Here is a 23,152-nt window from a genome sequence, read left to right as displayed (position 1 = left end):
TTCGCGGATTCATTTAATCTGCTGAGGTCCAATATTGGCCTCCAATCTCCGGTTTGTTTTGGTACTAAAAAAACCTGGAGTAAGTTCCAGATCCTATTTGATCTGCTGGGATGGACAGGATGACTCTTTTTAAGAGCAACTTGTTGATCTCCACAGTTGCCTGATCCATGTGATTGGGTGGTACATCTGGGATCTTCTTGGAAACAAACGGTGGAAGGGAAAAGGGTATGATATAGCCTCTGGTAACAACTCTTTGTACACACTTGTCTTGAGTGATATTTAGCCAGGCTTCTGGATACAAAGAAATGCAACCCCCGACTGGCCCCAGAGAAATGCAGTTGGGCCCCACATCAGGAGCGCTGATAAGGCTGTCCCTGAAAGGAATCATGGCCTTGCTGGTATTGTGGACCACCCCTGCCTCTAGGCCGATGTCTCCCATTTCCTCCTCTGCCTCTGAAGGAGGGTTCAACCTGTGTGTCCGGAAAGACCCTCTGGGACTTTTTGAACCACATTTTACCGCCCCTCTGACCTTTAGGGTATGGTTGAGAGGAACAATAAAACGTACTCCCACGGCAGAAAGCAAATTTCCTTCTTGCTCACACCGAGTGAGTGTATCCTTCACCTTAGAACCAAACAATGAGGAACCATCAAATGGGGCATTGGTGAAAGTAGACTTGAACAGTTCCGCAAAATTACACAAGCGCATCCAGGAGTGGTGTGTCTCAGGGCAACTCCCGAACCGGATGCTCTACTCACTCCATCAGTGGCATAGGAGATAAGATGCATGGAGGAGTTAACTATAGAATTTAAGGTTATTTAACTGAGCAGAAATCTTGTCAGGGACTCCCTCAGTACACACACCTTGTATAGAATCTCCTAACTCCTTGAGGAGATCCCTCAGCAATCTCATGAAGTGAGATAATTCAATGATCAAAGGGTAAATGCCGCTGAACTAAAGATACACTTCCCAAATCTGTCCATCTGTTGAGAATCCTTGTTTGGCAGATGAACAGAGGAAGAAGTCTCCGCCAGCTCCTTCTTTGTGGCCGCCGCCACCACCATGGCATCTACGGGAACGCACTTAGACAAAAACTCTTTACCAGGAAGGGCAGACAGAAACTTATTAGGTCTCCTGGGGACTGGTTCCATGGCATCAGGAGTATCCCACACCTTTCGACTAACTAGATCCATCAGTTCGTCAAAAGGTGGAGACACCCAAGAGGCAGAAGGTTGAGACCCGAAAGCCTTCAGGTATGCCGACTTCTCATCCGAAGGGTTGACAGTGGGCCAGTTGCACCTCTGCTTAAGGATCTCCAGGATGTCGACAAAGGAGACATCATCAGAGGGACTTGGGGGACCCTTCCAACTCCTCGAGGTCAGTGTCCTATGTCAAAGACTCATCCTGGGAGTCAGCATGCTTCCTCTTACATAACCTCTTCCGGGTAGGCTCCTCAAAAGGACATTCTGGGGAGACCTCGGAAGAGTGGGGCCACCAGCCAATGGCTCCTGAGGCTGAGGGTCTCTGCTGTCTCTGGAGAGAGTAGAGGCTGAGACCAAAGTGGGTGCTCTTGGGGGGAAAGTGTTGGTACCACTGGTAGGAGCTGGAGAATGAGACAGCATGCTCATCATCTCAAACGCCGACCTCTCCGGCTCCGAAGACCTCCTCCGCTCCGGAGAGACAAAGGTTGATGTCAGAACCAGAGCCATCGGCTCCAAGGTGGATGCAGGGTCCGAGCTCACCCTGGCCGACGCACCGAGAGGAAGGTTCGGAACCAAAGAAGATCGATTCCAACCCTCCCCATCGGTACCAGAGAGTTTCAGTGCCTGAACATGACAGACAGCACCAAGTGTGTTGGAGCTGAACCCGGCTCCAAAGCCGCAACAAAGGAAGCTGGAACTGATCGGAGCCGGAGTGCTTAGTGCCACCGGAGGAACTAAGAGCCAACATGGCTCAGAGGAGGAATAGCAGACAAGGGCAAAGCTGAATCAAGTGGCTCTGGAGCCAACTGGGTCAGAGCCAACCATAATTTTGGTAAAGCAGATGACTTCAGAGTCTCAACGCTACCCTCTCCACATCTTCTTCCGAAAGGCTCCTGGAAGACATAGTAGGGGATCTTGACCTAGGAGGCACTGGAGACTTCAGTAACATGGAAACCGGTAGGGAATTGTCAGACCGGCTCCGAATAGCAGATTCAGCTGCTGATTCAATCGGTTCAGAGGTCGGCTCCAAAACACTTGGAATAGACTCTGACACCATAATGGTGCTCTCATTCGCCTCTGAAGGCTGTGGAGTCAAGGAGGCAGATTTTGACTGTTTAGGAGGTTGCTCTGAGACACCAGCCTGTGCCGGAAAAGGCATTTTTGAAGATTGAGATTTGCCAGACTTGGAGAAAGCCGAAGATCTGGATAGAGCTTCCTCAAAGGATGGTTTTAGTAGACCCTTGAGTATAAGCTTGTTCTTTCTCTCCTGTAATACCCTAGGAGAGAAAGTGTGGCAGAGCAAGCATGATTCCTGCAAGTGGATGGCCCCTAAACAGTAGACACAGCTACTGTAGCCATCCGTTAAAGACATCTTTTGGGAGCATTTCATGCACTTTTTAAAACCCGAAGGTTTGTGCTCCTTACTCTATTTAGACATTCCACACACATGCAACACCCAAGAAAGGAAGAAGAAGAAGGGGAGAGGACTAGGTCCTAACTAAAACGGGCCTAGCCCTACAGAAGGGAGTACCACGAGGGCTAGGTCCTCTAACTTAAATGGGCCTAGCCCAGTGGAACAGAAAGCTAGGTCTTCTAATTTAAACAGACCAGAAAAGAGAAAAAAACTCATGCACACAGAAGCTGAGTGACTCTATTTAGTAAAAATGTTATAATAATAACTATCGTACTAGGGAAGGAAACTCCAACCCAAAGTTATTAACAAGCGGATCCCCGACAAAAATGCAATCACTGAAGAAACTAAGCTGACTGTCAAAGGAAACCCAATAATGGTCAGAAATAACAACAGGAGCCCCTGTTAACTACCAGTGGAAAACCACCAAAATCTAACACTCTACCGGACAGAAAAAACAAGGCGCAATGGCGCTTACAAGGAACTGGCACACAGGATACCAGGCTAACAACACGTTTAAACTAAGACTGTGCCAAAAGGGCAAACAACACAACTGCCTAGGATAACAGCAACCCTAATAACACAACATAAACTCTAATACTATATATGTAAATAGAAAGAATTTGAAAACTTAGCCAGAGCCAAGAGAAGCACAACCGAACTCGACGCGGCAAATGAGATCTGGGGTTTGTACTGGTGCACTATGGGATACCTGCTTAACCACGAGCCAACCAGAAGTCTTCAAGCTTGTAAATCGGCCGAGCTGGAGCCGAGGATCGGCTCTGACCCATATGTAAAATTGAAGGTGAGATTGGACTACAGAACATCATGTGCTTGAAACATATCCAAGATAAAAATGGAGGAAAACATGGCTTAGCTAAATGGCATAAATCTGCAGTAATAAAATGGTGATATAGATAACTTGCTGCTTCTAGGAGGATGTTGACATGTGCACCATTACTGAAACCTGGTGCAAAGATCTACAATACATCTCAAAAATTCTATGCTATGCCACTTTATATTGTGGCAAATCCAACTGGATAGGTGGCAATGCCTCGATATTTGTCATAAAAAAATCCTAAAACACTAGAATCCAATAAAATAGCTCAATAACAGAAACTGCTCATACAATAATTAATATAAACTGCATAAAATAAAATGTTATAGCCACCACACATCACCCATGTCCAGGCACTATTATTTCCTTATTCAAGTCCAGGATGTAAAATGTAATGAAAATACAGAGTTTATGGGCGATTCTTATTACCCGAACAGCGACTTCACAAATTGCTCATTGTGAAATAAATACAACCAAATATTAACTGGCTATAAATCAAAACCATATGTAACAAGTAGTGCAAAATTCAGCTACAGATAGCAATATCATAGCTATCACAGTGCAAAACCCAGGATCATTATCCTCAGCATCTAATAATGGCTATGTTGTTGTTGTCTACCGGCTTTTCCCGGTTAGGGGTCGCCACAGCGGAACTCCAGTCCGCTAATGATTGGCAGTAGATTTTCACGAACGCTGAGGTGCCAGCTCGACGTTCAACCTTCAGCGAAGGCACGCCCATTTACACGTCTTTCGAACGCCCACCCAACTGCGGGGAGGACATGCAGACTCCACACAGAAGACACTCCGGCAGAGAATTGAACGGGAGAACCTCTCGCTGTGAGGTAACAATGCTACCGCTGCACCACTATACATTCTGGAATTAACACTGATGAAGGTACCATAGTCTTAAAACTAAGAGTAAAATGAAAGTCGGTCATAAATCATCAACACTAAACCTCACCAATGCTAGCTATGGCACAACAAATGATTTTTAAGAAAACGGTCCAAGACACTATCCTACGTGACCAAAATAAATACACACAGCCAGGTTGCTCTTCACGAGTTAGGTGTTTTTATTAACTTCTTCATTCATGAGCACATAACAAGTAAAACAGCAATGCACAGGTAAATACAAGAAATAAAAAGCACTTTGTTGGAATCCTAACATTAATAAGACATTTTAATGGAAAACAAAAAAAAAGCACACTTGCATTTAAACATTATTCCATCCATCCACAACCCCTTTTTCTCCATTTTTGCGCATGAAGTCATGGTGTCACTTCAACAGTGACACTCTAGAGCCAAGTTTTACATCTCTGGGTGACTATCCCTGCCAGAGAAATTCTTCCTTACCACACTCACATGCACACACTCATTTATGGCCAATTTAGAGAGTCTAGTCCACCTACTGTATGTGTTTGGGATGTGGAGGATACCGGAGCAAACACAGGGAATATATTCAAACTCCACACAGAAAGCACCCTAGACAAGAATCGAACCAGGGAACCTCTTCCTGTGAGGCAACAACACTATCTGCTGTGCCTTCAAACATTGTTCTACTCCTAAAAATAATACCTGTTTAAATAAAGTACTAAAGCTCTTTGGTTTTCTTACTGAGTCTTCCAGAGCTATGGATGTAGATGGATGCAGCTTAATGTTAAAAGGTTGAATTCAATAATATGATGTTCTTTAATTACCTCAAAAACTTAAGAGGAAAATGTATGAATAAAATGCATTATCAGTAACAAAGAAAAACCTACTCCACTGCAAGACACAGTGAATGCACATACAGAAAGCTTTATGCAAATGTTGCAATAAGCAAAAATGCACACCAAAGTGCTACAAAGGCAAGTAATGCCCTGTCTGTAACTACAAGTAGGGCAGTTGCTGCCACATGTAAAAGTACACACTCTGGTTCCATGGAATCAGAAAACATACCAGTTGGTTTAATATACAGAATAAATGAAAAACAAACTAAACCCATATCAATCATGTTACTCGAAATGTTAACATTTATATACATCTCTGACATATGGTGACAGGATGTAGTGGTTACAGTTCACAAGTGGGGTGTTGTAACAGGCACAAATGATGCAAGACAAAGCCTAACTAGCATGTAATGTACAATTATGGAAAGATTCATAATGCAGTTATACAGAATGACACAGGTGACCTACCTCTTTTAGATAAAAGACATTTTGTAGCCGATAAGGCAAGATCTTGTATTTGGAATTTTGTGGCATTCTTTGAAGTAAAAGCAACACTTAATGAAGGGTTGCAAATGCATATACTATTCAATACTACCACTCTGCATAAGGGAGTAACTCACAAACTAAAATGTTTAAATGTAAATCCGCATGTATTTTAATGAAGGTATAACACTAAGCAACAGGTGTGTCCCACAGAGCTGTATACCAATTTCACTACTGCTTGTGGACTATTTTTTTCGAAAAAAATAATGTGAAATGGGCATGGATTAACCAAAAATGCTAATCAATGCAAACTTCAACAGTAAATTAAAAGTAAACTCTCATACCAGTTTGGGAACTGATCCTCCTTTTATGTCTTAAAGCTACCCTCTCCATATGCAAAATGAAATACTGTTAGCTCATCATAACAGCTTGCACCTCAGATACCCTTCTGCCAGAGGTCATAACAATCAATAAAACTGTCTTCCATGTTAAGAACCTCACATCATCCAGATTAGCTGATTCAAATGGAGCAAGCATTAGTTTCTCTAACACAAAATAAAGATCCGAAGGAGGGGACACTGGTTTTCTTGCAGACCTCTTATGCAAAACCCCTTTTAAAGAACATTTTAACACAAGATAGCATTGAAATAGGAGGATCTATGGGCAGACATGCTGAAATGGCTGACAAATTAACTTTAATAGAGCAATATGAAAAGCCATAGGATGGATATTCACACAAATGCTGTGAAAACAGAGATCACATAGCCCTGAATGGGAGCTGATTATGTTGTTGGCACCAACCAGAAAACCTTTTCCATTTGTAAATATATGATTTTCTAGTAGCAAGATTTCTTGCCTCCATTAGTACCTGCTGTACGTCATCAGTAAACAGGTGCCTCAAAGGAATCAAGACCTCATCATCCAGGCAGTCAACTGAAGATGATTGATGAAATGCATCAAACACACCTGTTCTTGTGTGAGTAGATCCAGTCTGTGAGGAAGATTATGGTAATTTTTGCTTGCCATTTCCAAAAGAAGGGAGAACCACGGTTGCCTGGGCCAAAAGGGTGTCACCACAATGATCTTGGGGGATTACTTCTGAATCTTCAGAAGTACCCAGGATTGTAGTGGAAAAGCATACAGGAACATTCCTGTCCAAGGAAATGAAAAGGAATCCGTCTTCAAGGCCTTCTTGTACAACAGAATCTTGCCAGTCGATTCTTCAGAGAAGAGGCAAAGAGGTCTACCTGAATTCCCCACAAATGTATCAAATCTTGGAACACCATCAATCTAGTTTCCATTTGCGAGGTTCGGCCCTGGTCCTGCTCAGCTTGTCTGCCACACAGTTTTTCTCTGACAGTATGAAGGATGCCTGCAGAGTGAGATGTGCTGTTAAGTTATATCCCAAGCTTATATGGATATTCTGCCAAGGAGGTATGACCTGGTTCTTTTTGCTTGTTGATGTACCACACAACTAGGATTGTCTAACTACCTGAAGAGGTCCCTGTGACCAAAAATGTTTTATAGAGTTGATTGCTCAGGGCAAGCATCTCCTTAATATTAATGCACTTGCATCTGTCCTTGGCTTCCTACACCCCCTGCACTTTTATCCCTCCTGAAACTGCTACCCATCAAAGTCTAAAGCGTCTGTGGTGACTGACAGAGATCTGGATTTATAAAAGATTTATCTTCTAACAAAACCCAGCACAGAGGTTTGAAAAGATAAATGGCGTTGATACTGGGACCAAAGGGATTTCAGATACAAGCAACAACAATCTTGCTTTTTTCCCCACTTTTCTGAGATTTAAAAAACAGGCTTGCTGTTCTTGAACTGTTTGTAAGTTTCTGTGAGGCCATTTTTTCTTGGGCTAAAAGGAAGTCTCTCTGTTGATCAGTGGCAGTGAAAAACATTGAGCAGCCTGCCTGCCCCTGTGGGAGTGGTTACTGACTTGAAACTGTAGTTTTATTGGCCATTTTGGGTCAATTCCAAAACTCCTTCATCTTCCTCTCTTAAAACCCTCTTTTGCGTGGTTTTGCACGTTTTTGTGCATAGCGCAACAGTGGGCAGCGCTGCCTAATTGGGTTTAAACTATTCATGGCTCCACAAAGTCTGCTCTTCACTTTTTCCCTTAGAATTGCTCTCTCTCTCAATTTAAACACCATATTCTCATTCTAAGGCCCTTCACTGGTCCAATTAAGTAATCCTACAAGTTAGCACTATTAAACCATAAGCACTACTTATTTTTATACTCTCTACAATTACCCTGTCCTCTATTGGTCCGTCTTAAATTCAGTTTCCCTATATTACTCTAGCATGTCCAAAGGTCAGTCAATGGTTTCCTCTCCAGTCCAGCTGGTGAATCTGGGAATTTTGAGGCAATGTTACAACTGTCTCATGTATATGGACAAACCTCTCCTCCTCCAAACAGGTTCAAATATATGTGAGAGATGCAACTATTTAGCCAAACTGGAGGCTGAGCTCTCTCATCTCAAAACTGGTGTAACCAGTCAGGAGGAGAAGGTAACCTCAAACAACACAATTCCAGTATCACATAGTCCCACCACATCAGCGAACCAAACACATAAATACACAAAAACATACTTGGAGGCTCTAAATAAAAATCTACCTAAGCAACAGAGATGTCCAAAGCAGACATCCAAGCAAACGCTACCTCAAAACAAAACATGCATAACACATAGCCCACAAAGTCAGTGTGCCAAGCAGCCACAGCCCTTAAGGCTGAATAACACACCTGATACTCTTGTAATAGGTGACTCTATTGTCAGACACACTGACGTCCCGCTCACCAGGCTGAATAAAGAGAAGGTCATGGTGAGCTGCCTGTCAGGTGCTAGGATCCGCCACATAACGCAAGCACTCAGGTCACTCCAAAGCAAATACAAATATGACTCAGTCATTGTACATGCTGGTGTGAATGACCTGAGACGTACCTCCCTGGACTACATGAAAAGAGACAGAGGAGCTCTCTGATCATGTAGCCCAGGCTGGTATGACACTGACCTTGAGCAGCATCTTACCCTCACCTAGAATGATGCCACAGTACAAAGACAAAATGATCGATTTTAACAATTGGCTACAATATTGGTGTCATTCAAAGGGGATCCAGTGTCTGTCAGCCTGGGATGACATGCTCGACAAGCCACGTTGCTTCGCTAGGGACAGCTTGCACCTGTCACCACTGGGCTTTTGGATATTGGCAAAGGCTCTTGCCACCCCCATAGTGCCTTTTTTAGGCAAGGCTCAAAAGTCAAACCCACCCCCATAGACAGCACAAGGAACAAGAAACTAAGGGTAATGCTGCTAAATGCCAGAAGTCTTGACCTCAAGATACATGCACCCGAAGCTCTCCTCAGTATGGAGAACATCGATATCTGTGCAGTGACTGAAACCTGGTTCAAGGCTCTAGAGAGCACCCCAGCACTACCAGGTTATACCTCATATCATGCTTTTCGGCCCCAAAACCCGGACCGATCCACAAAAGGAGGCGGAGTTTCCATATTTATCAAGGATATCCACACCTCCAGGTTAGTGGCATTGCACGAAGTATCAGAGACCATCCATGTGCAACTAACAGTGGGCAAGACTGCTTTTCAGTTTATAGCATCCTACAGACCACCCTCTCAAAGTCAGGAATCCCACTCGGCTTTCCTGAAAACATTGGAGAACATGAAGATCTCTCCGAACACCATTATATTGGGTGACTTCAACTACCCAAACATTGACTGGGAGCACTACTCAAGCCCCAGCACCTTAGCCCAAAGGTTCCTGGAAATTATAAACTCAAATGCTATGGAACAACTAGTCACCACTCCCACAAGAGGGGACAACATACTAGACCTAATCATTACCAACATGGGGACTCTATGCTCCATACCAGAAGTATATCCCTCATTGGTAAGATCAGACCATAAATTAATTTCACTGGATGTCCACATCCCGACCCCACCCCCAGCCCAGAAAACCAGAGTGAAAAACTTCTCAAAAGTGAACTTCTCACTTCTCAAAACTGAAGTGGAATCCTTCAAGGCCCCAGGGCCAGTGGAAACTACGGCCCAAACTGCAGAATCCTATATAAACACATTCTACGGACATCTCCAGGAATGCATGGATCATGCTATCCCAAACAAAACCAAGACCCAATCATCCAAAGGCAGGCGTCCAGTCTGGTGGACCCCTGCCATAAATAAACTGTACAACAGAAGGAGGAAGCTACTACATGACAGAGCAAAATCCCTAATAGGGAAGGCATCTCTGATCAGTACTAGCAAAAAATTATGATCCCTCATAAAATCCTCCAAGGCCAGCTTCGAGAGAAAAATTGCACAGGACACCAAAGACAATCATAAGGCTTTTATCAGTTATGTTAGAGACCTGGGATGCAACTCCCAGACTTGTTCTGAGTTGATTCTAAATGACAAAAAATACACTGAACCCACAGACAATCGCCAATATCCTGGCAGACAGGTTCAGTGCAAACTTCTCCCCCCCTCCCCCCCAAAAGAGCAAGTTTCTATCCCAGCAGAGGGCTGCCTCCCAAACATCTCTGATGCTCAGGTGAAGGCTGCCCTCTCCAAAGCAAAAAACACTGCTTCCATGGGAACAGATGGCATCCCAGGTTGCATCCTACATGAACTCCAAGAGGAACTAATCCCGCAAATAAAACAGCTATACAATCTCAGCCTCACTACAGGATATGTGCCCACAGAATGGCGTACAGCAACAGTGGTCCCACTCCACAAAGGTGGAGCCTCTACGGACCCTGGAAACTATCGCCCCATAAGCCTGACTAGCTTAGTCTGCAAGGCTATGGACAGGATCATCATGGAGCTCATAAACAAAGACATTGGGGACCTACAGACACTAGATCCTACCCAGTTCGGCTTTGTCAAGGGCAGATCCTGCCTTTTGAACCTGGTTGACTTCTTCGAAACAGTCACCAAAGCCATAGATGAAGGGAAGGTAGTCCACACAGCCTATCTGGACCTTGCAAAGGCATTTGACACAATACCCCACTTGGGCATCATAGATAAGCTATCCAGCTTAAATATAAATCCCTATGTCACAAGATGGGTCACAAACTGGCTCAAAGACAGAACCCACAGAGTGAGAGTTGCTGGAGCCATGTCAGACTCGAAACCGGTCACAAGTGGTGTCCCACAGGGTTCTGTCCTGGGACCACTCTTGTTTGGTATATACTTTTCTGAGGTACAGGCAAATGTAGGAGGACTATGGCTCACCAAGTTCGCAGACAACTGCAAACTGGGCGCCATAATCAATTCTCCAGCTGACACAAACATCCTTCAAAAAGGTCTCACAGAGACAGATAACTGGTGCCAGCGCCATGGTTTAAAGCCAAATGCCAAAAAATGTATAGTCATACCCTTTGGCAAAAACAATGTGCCCACAAATTACCACATAGGCGGAAACCCATTAAGTACAGAGAAAGTTATTCGGGACCTGGGGACCCAAAGTTGATAGCTATCTCTCCTTTGAAAACCACATTGCCAAAGTGGTTAGAAAGACCTTCTACATAGCCCACCTCATCACGAAGGGTTTCACATCTAGATCAAGAGAGGTAATCGTGCCCCTTTATTCATCCCTCATCAGGCCCATAATAGAATACAATGCCCCCTTTGGGATGTATCTTACCAGACACCTGCAGCAATTAGAAAGTCCCCAAAAGTATCTCACCAAGAGGATCAAGGGTCTCAAACAGATGCCATATGCTGCTTGGTTAAAAAAACTCCAGCTCTACTCAGTTGCATACCGCCTACTTCGAGGCGATCTATGCCTGACATACAAAGCTATGTCAAATCCAGAATTAATGGACATGCTCCACCTCAGTAAATCTAAATCCCTTAGAGCCACACGCTCGAGGGACTTGAACCTCAGTACAGAAATAAATAGAACTTGCTGGAGGGACAGGTTCATAACCCAGAGGCTACCTTCGCTCTGGAATAGAATTCCAGTTGATGTGAGGCAGAGCACCTCACTGAATCTCTTCAAGAAGAATCTCGATAGGTGGATGGGGGATCGTAGGTTTGTCCCAGGGATTACCCCCGTGTCACTATTAGACAGAGGCACAGTAAACTAAACCTTAAAAAGGGCACAGTATATTCAAATCAAGGGGTGGCGTAAGCCATACAGAATCGGGCTAGGCTTATAATTGCCTCAGGGCAGATAGCCTAGTATGAATCTATGAACCTATGAACTGTATCTTACACATGTAGAATCTTGCCAGGGGTATCATGAGAACCATAGATGCCATGTGACCCAAAATCCTGAGGTATTCATTCACAGTGAGTGAAGTGTCAGTGGAAAACTTTAGAAACAGACCTAAATAAAGATCTATTTTATACTGTGGAAGAAAAGCTCTTTGAACTGAAGTGTCTAAGCAGACATTCCAGGAGCAAAATCCTATGTGAAGGAGTCAGTAAAGACTTTTTAATGTTCTTTTCGCATACAAGCTTGCATAAGAGGTGTCACACCCAACAGACAGATTCCCAAGACCTTGAAAAAAGACTCTACAAAGATAAGTCATCTATACAAAAATTTCTTGGCCATCTCAAAATTCACAAGAAAACCAGGTCACACTCTGTATTCATACTCTGTCTCTATACTTTGGAATTCACTACCTCTAGCTACCGGCCCAACCCATTTCAAAGCCTCTTTAAAAAAAATCATCTCAAAAATACATGGCTCTGCTCCTGCATAAACCCTGCTAATGCTCAGCTCTTCCTCTTCTTCCACATAACCTCAATGCCCTCTCCTGTCACATTTCAAACCCTCACAGACTGCAAGATCCTAAGGCTCTTCTACCTCCTTCTTGGTTTCTATACCACATCCTTAAGCTACTGCTCAGGCTGTATTGCTTCTATTCTTCTTAACTCTCTCACTACCTATCTGCATCACTAATTTTCTGGCTGCTATTTTCCTAACTGAAACTAACATTATATTTTTCATGTATTATAACAGTCAGTCACATACTGCACTACCTACGTACTATTTTTTTGGACACTATCTACATCATGTATGGTGAGAGTGACTATTATTGTCTGTAATGTTTTAACTGTATAGAATTGTCTAGATGTGTGGTAATATATTGCAACATCTTGTAGCAGTTTGTTCTTTCAACTTATTTTTTGTATAATATTTCTAATGTAATTTGTATTGTACTGCATTGTACTGTATTTGTATTGCACTCTATGTGGAGCATTTATCCCCGGGCCTCTCCTTAAAACTGGTTCTGTAGACTCAGTCAGACTACCCCGGTAAACAAATGTCAAATAAATAATAAAATAAAATCTAAATATGGAAAAATAACCTGTAGCCTACAACGAGTTGTAAATGGAAGTAGAAACTCTGAGAACTCTTGGTGCAGTGGACAGTCGCACAAAAATCTTAAGAAACGTCTGGAGTCTGGATAAATAGTGATGACATAAGCATCTTTTAAGACTAGTGTTACCAGGAAACTTGAAAGAGGAGGAAGAGGTAACAGGTTGTGAAGTGACATAATTTTGAATATGGGCACCAAGACACACAGGTTTAGGAAGGAATAATCCAGAAATGGTCACCAGGCATTTTCTTTCCTTCTCTGGTACTAAGAACATCCTTGAATAAAAAATTTCCCTACCTGGGAAGGAGAAACTGCTTCGGTCACTCCTTGGGACAGCATGCGATGAAGAACAGGTGAAAACAAAATAGTATGATCTGCAGAATGAGGAAAGACTGGAAAGGAGGAATTTCCTCCCACTGCCATTGGTAACCCTTAATGAAAGGTTTTCAATACCCATTCACCTGAAACTATTGGCTGCCATGAGAAAAATGGAGATTAAGACTTTCTGAAAAAAGTGGCCAGGGTGTAAGGGAGTCACAAGGTCTTTTGACTAGTCAGGCTTTTTGGACTGTCCTTTGTATTGGGAGATTTTAATCTTTTTTTTTTTTTTTTTTTGCCAAAATTTGATAAGAAAAAAAAAAATCACTTGGACAATTTGGAAAAAGGAGGGATGAGTTTCCCTGGATCAGCTTGCCCTTTCATCACACTTTTTGATCCCCTCTGCAGCAGAGGAACAAATATGAAATCTGTGTCCAATGGAGAATTTAAAGTATGATTATCATCATTTGGATGGCTCTGAGAATGCAGCCATGCAAACTTCCTCAAAATAGGACCACTGACCATAGCCTTGGAAAAAGCATCAGCAGTGTCATACAAACACTGCAAACAATAACTAGTGACCTGTGCAACACAGAAAACCAAAGAATTTAAAGCAAAATTTTCCCCACAAGAAAAAAAAATACAGATAAAACACTCTTCATTCTTTACAGTCTGTCGACAGAAACTAACATAGGAGCCTAACAATTGAAAATTCTGAAAAATCAAACTTGCAGAAGCATACGCTTTTTTCCCACGCCTATCAATAATTGTCCCATCCTTATCAGAAAGAGTAGCATTTGTTATCAAGTCCTTAGCGGTAGTGGGATCACCTAAAGCTATACCTGCTGGGACAGGTTTGGGAATAGGTGTAAAAAAATGACTGAGGAACTTCATACATCCGAGCTGCCTTTTTTTTAAGGGCAGCTGACTATCAAAACTGCAGGCAGTAACACACACACACATCCTCAAAAGCACATAGAACAGGAGGAATGGATGCTGGTTCTTGAAAATCTTCTGTAACAACTCAAAGTATTTTCTGAGGGACTGAGGAACCTCAATGTTCTCCCACTGAAAACATTGGCACATTCTAGCAATAGTCTCGGAGAAAGATAACGCCCCTCAGGGAGAACCAGAAAATGAGCTCTCTTATGAGTCTGAATCAGAAATCTGAGGGGGAAAAACACTATCTGTCCATGCATTTTCCTGCTCTGTTTCAGAGTCTTGAATCTCTTCAGAAAAAGAGGTATCCCTCATTCTTTTACCAGAAACTAATTTACAAGGAGTGTCAATAGCCTGAATAAACCCAGAGCCAGACCCAGACCCAGTAAACTACTCCTATCCAAAGAAATTTGAGGAGGGGTAGATACATGCTTGATTTTCTGTTTCTTTTTGAGAGGAGAAATGGTGACCACTAGGCTACTTATGGCAGCAGCTGCTTCCCCAGGGAAAAGCACAGCATTCTGGCACAACAGAAAAGCCTTCCCCATTCCTTCTCTCAGGACCAACAAGAACGGCTCTCCCTTGCCCAATAAGGGGACCCCAACAGCCAAAGAGGGCGTGGCTAGCCTACAGTCCATAGTGACTGTAGATGCTATACCAGAGAGATCTGGGGTAAAAATGAGTGGTCTAAGCCAAATGGCCACAGAACAGTCACCAGCATGTGCTAAGGCAAACGGCTAGCCTCCTGTGGTGGCAAAAGCTGTGTGCTTAATTCTGTACTTTTTTGTCTGGAGGAAGGACTGTCCATGGAACTGATAGTCTGTTCTTTGGTCAATCCGGAAATGGTGCCTTTTTCCCAGGGAAGACATTTACAATTGCCAGTAAACACTACCAGTCCACAAGTTACTCTTTTAACATAAAAAACACAGTAAAGAGCACTTTAAAACCCTATGGCAGCCCCACAAAAGAAAAATAAAATTTCTCCACGAAAAAAAAAAGTTTTCAGTTACTTTACACTACTTTTACTCTGACAGGAAAAAAAATGAGTGCTCCATTTCAAAGTACATTACAATCTCGAGAGAGTCCATTAAAACAAAACACTCCTATCTTTAACGAATCTAAAGAGAAAAGTAATAAAACATCAACAAAATTAATAAAATTGAATATTTCCCCCCAAAGGGAACTTATCTGGCCAGCAAAGGAAAGCACAAGCCCATTGTCAATCCTCAAAAGCCGCAGAGAAGCATACTCCGGTGACAGTAAAGCTCTGAGGGGTTTTGCTCCCAAACTTGTCTTTTAGTCAGCTTAGCTTGAGCTGACCGCATTTGTGCATGGAAGGTACCCTGAAACTTTGGAAGCTTGCTAGCTGTTATAACCTTGCCAGAATATAGCCCATATAGCCAAGTCTACTGCATCAGTGATCAGTATGAAGAACATCTACTCTTCTTTTCAGACTCCAGAATTCTCATTCCTTACATGAACAGAGGGTTATTTGTTTTACCTATAATGTAGTAAAGCAGTAAATATGTGGTACAATGATTAGACATGCAGCTTTTCTGCAAAGTGCCTACATTTCAGAGCCACATTTTGTGACAGGGGATTAGAGGTACAAAGAAATTTTCAACCTCAATAAAACAAACTAATTAAATCAAAGTCTGCACTGATAAAGGTTCAATAAAAGTATTTTGTATTAGTTACAGTCTTCTGGGAGGACTGCCAAGTTAAATTCAAATTCTGAACTATTAATATGCTTAAAATATAAGTCGACTACAATGAAACATAAAACACTAAAATCATACAAACAATGTACTAACAAATATCTTAAAAAAATATTACACAAATTTATAAATTATAAGCAACCAGAAAAGGGTGCATTTTGAGGGACCTCAAAACTTACTAGTGGGGGAAACTCCCACAGCCCCTGAGGAGAGAGATTCCATAAGTTTGGTTCATGGGATGAAAAGCAGCAAAGGCCAGAAGAATCCAAAGTGCGTCCCAAGAACATTTAACATCTGCAAAGTGCCAGAATGCATGACCACGGTCGATCTACAAGGGCCGTGGCTTTCTTTAAAGTAAGGGAACCCAGATTAAGGAGTTAAATACAATTGCAGAAGGGCATTAAAGGTAACTTGTGACTGAATCGGCAAGCAGTGCAGAGTCTTGCACTTCATGATGTGTTGGTAATGAAAGGACCAGTTAGTAGTTTGGCTACAGATGTCTGCACTAACTGCAGACAGTCTAGCACTGACAAAGCCACAGCTATAGATAATTGGGATAATCAAACCATGATGAGACCAAAGCTAGTGCTTCCACTGAGAGGTCCAAGTGTGCAATTAGGTGCTGAATTATGTCAGTCTGTAATTGTTGGCTTTTAATCATAGATAATCAAGTCCTCAGTCTGGAGTCTTGTACATGAGATGCAATGTGGGCTTTGATTGTTCATGAAGCTAGCATATCCAATTTCAGTAAGTGAGCAGTGCACATCTGTCAACTCAGAGCTCAGTATGCCCTGACCACTGAAGTGACATGTACAAAGCATATGCATAAAGACCATCATTCAGAACAAAAGCACACTGATAGCTGCATGTAAGGACAGCACGTAGAGAGGTGCAGCAGGGAAGTAAGGATAGCACCACACATGACATACAGAGGTAGGAGCATGAAAAGAGGGGGCAAAATAGGGCATTAGTGTGAATTCACACTAACAGCACACAAGGCACAGAAAGGGTGCAGCATGGCAACAACCCCCCGACACACACACAAGTAAACAGTACACAAGGTGTTTGGACATATGTTTAACTACCCATACTCCTGAGTCCCTGTAATGCCATTTAAAAGGTTACAGGAAAATGTCATCAGAAATGAGCGAGACACACCCCAGTTCTCATGGAATGAAAAGCAGCAGAAAGGTTAAGGCACGTAGCCATAGTAAGACACTGCCGAAAGAATCTTACGTCAAGTTCTAAGAATACTATCAGTAAAGGGGCAGGTGCCCCCTTAACACCCTTCAAAACATGACAACAGAAGTAGGGAGCTTAAGTGGGGTACCAGTCCCCCATACTACATGACACAACAGAACAGTGGGGGACACTAAGGGGCATCAGGTGCCTTACTAACGGTGTACATATACAACACTGCCTTCTTCGCCAAATTTGTCTGCCACTTACTTACACAAATGTTAAGACATAGGGTTTTGTTCCTTTCCTATGCAACTTAAGCAGTGTTCTGTCTATACCACTGCTCCAGCCTTGTCATCTTACAATCACATTTCTAAAAAGAAGAAGCTGTTATGTTAGTGTAATGGAGGTTCAAAGTCATGAGATGCAAATTAAACTGGCCAGAGCTGATGTAGAAAGACAAATTGAAATATAATTTGACAATGCTTTGCAACACCAACTTCACCTTTACTTTGTTGTGTAAGACAGAAAAGAACATGCACGCACAGACAATTCTACACTGCAGATCTATACAAACTGCAATTTGCAGAATGAAGTTAAGCAAGCGTAGATATTGTAAAACATCATGATACGGAATTAAAGGACAGCTTATAAATGAAAACCACATAAGGTGCTAAAGAGGGAAGAAGTGTAAAACAACAATGTGGTAGAACACACTCAATGTTAACATAAGTACTATGTGGGGTGTTCAGGAAAGCTAATGACACCTCAACAGTGGAAGAGGTGTGAGGTACACAGAAACTTAACGCCAGGGGGAAAGCAACACCCAACATATATGGGTGATAACAGGAACCATGCAGACCACCATGACAAACACTATGGTAGCATGCAGGAATGTAAAAGGCACATTAACAACTACTCTATTCTCATTACCCTACCCTGTGCATTAACTGTTCATCTGCCTATCAGCCCTCTATTCTCTATGACCATTACTACACAGTTCAGACTAACATCACATACTCTACTGAACTTAGTACAATCAACCCATACATGCAGGCACCATCAGGCAAATGCTGTGCTTACAAGTGCAACTATAGCATTAGGTAAATGCTGGCATAACACATATAGAGTGTGGGTGAATGTGGATGTATGTACGTGAGTGACTGTGGGTGTGTGGGTATATGTGTATATACATTCATGCAAATTATGCCAACATTAATTGTGTGTGTGTGTGTGTGTGTGTGTGTGTGTGTGTGTGTGTGAAGCTAGAATTTATTGCATGTGAGTTGGGGGATGCTTGCATTTCAGTACACACTTTTGGTATCCTAAATAGCAATCTCAGAATGATGGCACCACTTTTATTCATGTTGTAAAGCCCATTTTCATATATACTATGCAACATCTATTTATTAGCTTCTGTCCTGGTGTGCAATCTAATATTCCTAAAGTATTAATGTACAGTGTCAATGAACCACATGTTGGCCTATTCCCTGTCCTTTAGGTCTTTTATTACTGTCCCAACTGGTCACCTTAGTCACAAACTGCTGAAGAGGGATGGTTAGGCTACAAGTCAGAAGATGAATAAAAGCAACTGTTTGAAGCTCAGTAATTACACTTATCTTATTATTTGGGATATGTTACTAATGAAATGAAAAGGGACTCATTGAAAAACAAACTGCAACAAAACCCTAATACAGAATAGCAAACAATTAGCATTTCCACCTAAAATATATATATATATATATATATATATATATATATATATATATATATATATGGACCCATATATATATATATATATATATATATATATACACACACACACACACACACACACACACACACACACACACTAGGCATATTGCACATAAAACAAAAGCTGTGTAATTTTAAGGTTAGTATTCAGTCCCATCTAATATCACCAATAACAGCAGATTTAACTGAAGTTTACGTGCACCTCAGCATACAGACAGTACTGGAAATAAAATCATGCTTGCTTCATACTGCATAGCTGTAATATACTGTTAGCCTTACAGTAAGAAATACATTGAACATTAGGCAACAAGTATTCACCATAAAAGTTCAAGTCATTCATAATATGAACTCAAAACCAAGCCAAGAAAAAAATACAATGGTTTAATGATAAAATAAAATAGGATTTAGTGCTTTCATCTGTTGCCATGCAGACTTCTTCAGACTCGATTACAAATGTAAAAACAGGTTTTAAATACCCCCCTCACAAACATCACATGATGAAACCAGCCAATAATCTACTAGACTTCTGGATGATATTTTTATCATTTGGGACGGGGAGATGACCACACCTTTTTTTTTTTGAGATTTACCCATTCTTACCATCACCTAAATGTCAACTATTTGGATGTTAAAGTCTCGAAGGATATCCACAATAAGAGGCTAGTTAGTACAGTCCACAGGAAACCAATCTATTTCAACAGCCTCCACCAGTAATCATCCTGAAAACCAGAAAAGAGGCATTTGTCAAAGGACAGTTCATACATCTGGAGAGAACAGAGGATGAACAATTTATTTCTGAATGCCGTATTTTGAATGACATATTTTGTGCCAGAGGTTGCCCTACACCTCTGGTTATGGGCATTCATTAAATTGTTATTCAGAAGAGTAGTGAGGGCAGGAGCACCTACAACTATGTGAACAACCATTTTGGCTCCTCTGACAATGAAGAAAAAAGTACCACACGGCCTTCATATTAGAATATGCCCCATAATGCGGTCAAATTTAAAGAAATATTATTAAAAAAATTGGACACTTTTCTTTGCCTTTGATGAACTGGTGGATACAGTATGTATTGGACCAGTTGTTCTATATTGTAAGGGGAAATCCCTGAAAAACATCCTAGAACAAGACATTACTACTGGCCTTTTTACCACCAACAAAAACTTTGGCACTGTTAAGTGCGTTGTTTGTAGCCAGTGCAAATATATTTTGGTGGATACATCTGTAGTGGTGAATAAGAAAAGAATGAATACAACTTTTCATTGTAATTCCATTGGTGTTATATATCTGGCCAAATGCCAGAAATGTGAATATTTATATGTGAGGAAACCTCCAAAGAAAATTTAACAAATTTATCTACGGACATGATCTGGACATTAGGAAACAATATGTTAACAATCCTTCTGCTGAGCATTTGATTCAACACCCAGACCATCACTTTTTGTTTTTTGGTTTAGACCATGTTGATAAAATCCTAGGGGATGTCCATGGGAAGACCTGATAGAAGTGCATGAGTTACAATGGCAACTTAGGCTGAATGCCAGTCACGAGCCTGGACTGAATGACCATCTCTCCATGGAAGTTAAGGTTGAAGTCCTATATAGTTTAACTGGAACTATTTGTGCATTTATTATTATTTATTTTTTTTTTTTAGAAGACTAGATTCAATTTCAAATAATGCCATTTTTCATTGTGTTTTCTTTTTCATGTGCTGTTTAAGTTATTAATTCTAGTAGATTATTGGCTGGTTTCATCATGTGATGTTTGTGGAGGAGTATTTAAAACCTGGTTTTTACATTTATAATTGATTCTGAAGAAGTCTGTATGGTAACGGACAAAGGAGCTAAATCCTATTTTTATGTCATTAAACAGTTTTATTTTTTTCTTGGCTTGGTTTTGAGTTCCTGTCACTTCTGTTTTGTTTTTTGTTTTTTTTTGTTTGTTTGTTTTTGCATTGGTTACCAAGTGGTTATTAGTTGTTTTGTCATAACATGAACTATAAGGATCTAAAATTTAATAATTATAATTAGTGTGTGTGTGTGTGCATACACACACATATTTTATATATATATATATATATATATATATATATATATATATATATATATATATATATATATATATACACACACATACATCTACACACACACAAATGTATATATATGTACATCTAGATATATAGTAATTATTTTTTTCTTCCAATCACAAGTTGTTAAAGTAAGGATCCTGGAGTACAACTCAGCTATTAGACAGACAAATAATGTTAGGAATTAGTGGCAATGCACTTCTGGGAACACATGGAGACCGTTTTTATGTGGATGTGATGTTTTATGTTCAATGTCATGATAAACACTGTGCAAAAACACTGCCTACAAACATGAAGACTTATTCAAATGTAATACAAAAGTGCCCTTTGGCTTGAATGAACTGAACATGGCAATTAATGAAATGGATGCTTTAACTGTTAAGTTTACCTCATATAAAGGAAGTTTAAAATATTTGTAAGAGTTGCATGTACCAGAAAATCTTCAGTTCTTGAAAGGTACTTCTATTTTTGCCTGTGCTGGTACTTTGCTAGTGCCTTAAGGTGGGCTCCCCCCTCTACTGAATGGGCTTTTGTTTTGCAAAAGAATTTTGAGGACTATGGATACCCACCTCTACTAATGCTTTTCTGATACTTTCAGCACATCACAAGAAGAGAATGCCTTAACAGATTTTGAAACAGTTTGGGATGTTCAACATTCCAGAATTATGCAGTCAAGAAATCCACAAGTACCAAGCAGAAGTCTCAAACGCAAATACAACCATAAACCAAGAAAAAGCAGGAACTCAAATGTTCAAAACAAACTAGCTAGTACTAAAGGTACCGTCCCCTGCTTTAATTGCTCGTTTTGTAAAAACATAAATACTGATGCTTCTTTTGTTCATCCTATTACTGGTAAACTTTTTTACTTAGATATTTTTGCTACATGTACTACTGAAAATTTTGAATATATTGATAATTGTGTTGCACGTAATAGTTTTTTGAAGGTAAAACAAATCAAAAGCTAAGAGAGAGTATAGTTTCTCATCTATCTGAAAAAAGAAGGAAGATTGAAAAAAAAATGCTTTTTAAGTAAACATGCTATGGAACATGGAGAAGAGAGCACAGCTTTAGGTTCAGAGTGATACAAACGATTAATAAATGGGTAAGAGGGGGTAATATTGTAACAAGAACTGAAGTTGCAAAATATAATTGGATAAATTATTTTAGGGCAGATAAGCCCCCAAGTTTGAATTTAAGAAATACTGTTAAACCAATTTTAAAGATAAGGAGTTTATATGATGTTATATTGTTGCTTTATTGTTTTTACTGTTTTATTATGGTAAATGTTTTATAGGGCTGGTTTATATTAATTGACTGATTAATCATGTGACTAATTAGCTGGTTTATGTTATAAATGTTGTGTGAGATGAATGATTTCTTATCTGCATTGAGAAAGAGTTGTTAAAACTCGAAAGCTTTGCTTACTACATTCTGCCTTCTGAATAAAAAAATTTGAACGTTTGAGTTCCTACTTTTTCTTGGTTTATAACAATATTCCAGAATTAGTCATTTATTTCAACAGTTTCAGGTACTGGACACAAGTGCTTTAAATACCAATGTACAATAGATTATTGATGAATATATAATATATAAAGAAAATTACTTATTTTACAATATTCTGTCACCTGAAAAGTATCTGGTTTTAGAATTAATCCCCTGTGGTATTTTGGATAAGAAATCCACTATGGGTTTCATACAGGATTGCCTGAATTTCACACTCCTGAGAGTAGCCACTATTCCTCGAAGTGAATTGAACTACTTTTGCAACACAGTAAAAATAATGAACATACTGCTATTGTGAAAGTATTAAAAATGCAGCCCATTCTAAAGGCATTTCATTAGCAGACCGGTATAGTACGTGAAATGGATGAAAATGTTAGCAACCACAAATGAGAATGCATTAAATGTATGTACATAAAAATTTCCACAGTTTGTTTTCCTCCTCACTGATTGTTGTACACCAGTGTTACTTTTGATCAGTTCTCCTCCACCCCTTGGTGATAGCAACCATGCAGCTGTCATGCATGCACCCGTGAGTTTTGTTTTTTTGCATGACCCCAGCCCCAACCCTGGTGGCCGACATGGGCACCTGCATCATCACAGGTGCATCCTACTCTGTTCCCCCTGGCATGTGCATGCTTCCACACCCAAACATACC

The sequence above is a fragment of the Protopterus annectens genome, chromosome 11.part0 (assembly GCF_019279795.1).
Source record: "Protopterus annectens isolate FY-2018-M chromosome 11.part0, PAN1.0, whole genome shotgun sequence".
Lineage (NCBI taxonomy): Eukaryota > Metazoa > Chordata > Ceratodontiformes > Protopteridae > Protopterus > Protopterus annectens.
Note: the sequence above shows the minus strand (reverse complement) of the source record.